The following is a 3,711-nucleotide window of genomic DNA, read 5'->3' as shown; positions in this document are numbered from 1 at the left end:
TTTTTAACTTGTTTCACTTCACTTAAGTAATCAACTGTATGATCCTAACAGACAGAACTGTCAAAACACACGAGGATTCCCAAGGAGGATGAAACAAAAATTCCTGACACTCACAGAAATGACAGGTTCACAGAAGACCATACTCTAAAGATGAGGGTTAAAGATACTAAAAAGGACAAAGGCTGCAAAAATAAAGATTCAGAGTTTTAATACCAGTAAAGATGAAGCACGACCCAGCACTGCTTGCCTTCTGTGAGCCGTCTTGCCAGGCAAGAATTGCAATCAGCTTTGCGGGAAGAATAAAAGGAAGAATTCACAAAATGGGAAAGAAGATAACAGTCATAATCGTTAGCCCTTAACTAAAATCAAGCTACTGAATTAATCCAGAAGAATTGGGAGCTTACAAACTCTTTTGACAAAGCTAAGGAATGTATTACTTAAAAGTGGAATAGCAGACAAGTCACTTGAGAGAAATGGCCCCACAAGAGGGCTGAAGCAGAAACAGGCGTCAAGTTTCCAGATGGAGAGACGAGCCAACGCACAGTACCCATAAAAACACAAATCCAGTCAGGTGAAGACAGTATTCTGGAACAAACAGAACACAATCGTAAGAAGTACTAACTCTAAGCAATTTCTAATAAAAACCATGCAAGGTTATTGTACAGCTCCTTAAAAAAGAGATAAATCTTTACCCGTAAGGCATACAGGAAAAAGACAAGTTAAAATTTACTATATGTCTGATGCCATTACAGTGTGTATAAAAACAGAGAGAGAGCTAGCTACTTCAGTTTCAGAAAACACCCCAAAGTAGCAATGCTGTGTGATTTCGTCTCAATAAATGATATGCCCCAAAGCTGCTTTCTCCCACCACTCCAATTAGGAACTAACTGGGTTTTGAGATACAGTAAGTCCCCACTTAACATAATTGACAGGTTCTTGGAAACTGCCACTTTAAGCAAAAGGACATACAAGGAAACCAATTTTACCAAAGACTAACATATATAAACAAGAGTTAAGTTCCCAGGGCATATTTCTGGCCATAAAAAATCACCAAACTTCTAAATAATGACCTAAACCACTTCTAATGTAAAACATTAAAATAAATGTGAGCTATAAATATACAAAGTATTTAAGAAAGACTAATCAGAACAAGTAAGGTAATTATTCACACAATTATTCCAGTTTAGGGTTGCAGGTGGCCAGAGCCTGTCCTGGCAGCTCAGAGTGCAAAGTGGGAACCGGTCCTGGACAGGGCTCATGCCCACACTTGTCTTCTCTCTCTCTCTCTCTCTCTCTCTCTCACACACACACACTAGGACCATTCACCTCACGCACACACCTTTGGGTTGTGGAAGGAACTCCCAAGTATCCACAGAGACGTGTGAGAAGGTGCAAAATCCACGGACAGTGGCCACCAGCTAGGAATCACTGGGGTTTTTTTCCTCATCAACATTATAAGGAAACCACATTGAACAAAATGTTGTTGTTGGAGGACCTGCTGTATTTGTACTGTGGGAGGAAACAGGTGAAGTGCCTTCACATTCCTTTTTCCTGTTTTAAAACAGCAGTCAGCCAGCAACTTTCAACATTTCTCCATCTCAAATGAGTCAAAGATGGCTAAATAAAGCTCACCACTAACCAAAATAAAATTCTAGAGAAGGAAGAAAAATGAAAATGGATAACACCTCTCTCCATTTCTTTCATAGACTCTGAAAGCATTTCTAAAACTACAGCACTTCACTGCAGGAAAGGCTAAAATGAATGCTGCTTGAGTCCTCAGGGGGAAAAACATATTTAAACAAAGCTCCTATACAAAAAAGCCACATGGAGGCCCCTGGGGATCGTGGAAATCTGCCTGTCAGCCCACAGCAGCAGGAGGGTCCTCCCATCACAAACCCCCAGGAATCAAGTCCACCCCACGGAGCCTCTCACTCTTCAGCCTTGTTGTGGCTACTTTCAAACACTTCCAAATCTTTCAAACACAGGACTGATGGTACAGAATAGCTAGTTTGCCTTTTTTTCCATTAAATAATTTTCTTTTCCAGAGACTGATTTTCCAAACCCGGAGAACTGGGAAGCTGGAGGAGAGAGAGAAGTTAAGCACTGTAAACTCACCTATTTACAGTAACACAACAACAGAAGCACTACTGCCTTGAAACACACACGCACTTTAAACAGAGTCTTCCCGTCTCTCAGGTGTGACCTAAGTGACATGCCAGCAAGAGCTGCAATGTTGTTAAGTGAGCAGAGAGCTTAGCAACCACAAAGAAAAGGACTGAAGCGGAGAATGAATTCTAGTTTACCACTTACACTCCCAAGTTCAAAAGTAGCATCTCCTGACAAAAAGGAAGCAACGAGTTTATGGATGTCACGATTACTTGAGTCCCTAAGAATACAACTGTAGTTTACACACTTAGGTGTGCCGAGTATATTATTCAACACATCTTCACTGTACTGGAAAATTCTTAAAGAGCAGAATCCCTTCTGTTCTGTTCCATCCTGACAAATCCAGCCTGCTTAGAGAGTGCCTGGTTAATTTTCTTAGTCATAGAGACTCCCTATAGAATAATAACAGCTGTCAGTTCTGCTTTGTCTCAGTAGATGATTATATGCTTAGTTACGGAGACGGAAGGCATTTATAAGCTTTCTTACTGTCCCCAACTTCAACAAACGTGCCTTTTTTTGATGTTCCCTTGTCATTTCCTCTAGAAGTCATACACTATTCCTCAATCCCACTGACTCTCTATTCTCAGAATCAGGCTCATGACGGAACACTGTCCTTCAGGACCTGGTAGCCTTTCATGATGCCCAGATCCTCATTACCTCCCGCTTACCAAGTGCATCCACAGTCAAGGCTCCTCTGTCCAGCAAGTGCTCATTCCTCAAACACAGGAAAAGAGTGAAGGTCAGAAGCATTTTATAGTTTAATTTTATTGTCTACCCAAGGAAAAAGTCTACAGCAATTGTCTCTTGGAAGAAAACTGTCCTCTTTGAGTCACTTTTATCCTAGAATAGCAAGTATCCAGATGGCAAAGAATGCTTAATGTGGTGAATTTCCATTAAGTAACTAGTTATAAATGATTCCTTATTTGCTAATAAACAAAACTGTTTAATTGAGCTGGTATACTTTATATAAGCACCATACTGGTTGTTTTCACAAACATTATCACACTGACTCCACATAGCAATCTTTTGAGGTACATATATTATTTCAGTTTGGCTAACAAATGTGAAGCTCAGAGGCGAACTTTCTCAAGACCATACTCTAGTCGCAGGGGTCCTTACACTTTTTAAACAGGGGGCCAGTTCACTGTCCCTCAGACTGCTGGAAGGCCGGACTGCAGGCTCCAGGATGGTTCAGCTGCTAAGTAGGACAGGCAGCGGTGGCAAAAACACCCGGCGGGCTGGATAAATGTTCTAGGTGGGCCACATGGGCCTGTGGGCTGTAGTTTGAGGACACCTGCTCTAGTAACTGGTGGATTTACATTTTAAACCAGTACTGATGCTAAAAGACCCATTCATCAGATTTTAAAAAGTAATTCAAATACCAAATTCACAGATGAAAATGGAGTCAACTACCAGAGACAAAAATTCTTTTATTTTTAAAACAAAGATCCTACTGTACTTCATTTTTTGGAACATACGTCTCTTTCTCCATTGATCGCACAGGTGCCGTTTATGACAACAACATGCACATCTGTAGAGGTGAAC

Source organism: Otolemur garnettii, unplaced genomic scaffold, assembly GCF_000181295.1.
Source record: "Otolemur garnettii isolate 467f Iridium unplaced genomic scaffold, OtoGar3 scaffold00041, whole genome shotgun sequence".
In the NCBI taxonomy this organism is placed as follows: domain Eukaryota; kingdom Metazoa; phylum Chordata; class Mammalia; order Primates; family Galagidae; genus Otolemur; species Otolemur garnettii.
This window is presented reverse-complemented; position numbering follows the sequence as displayed.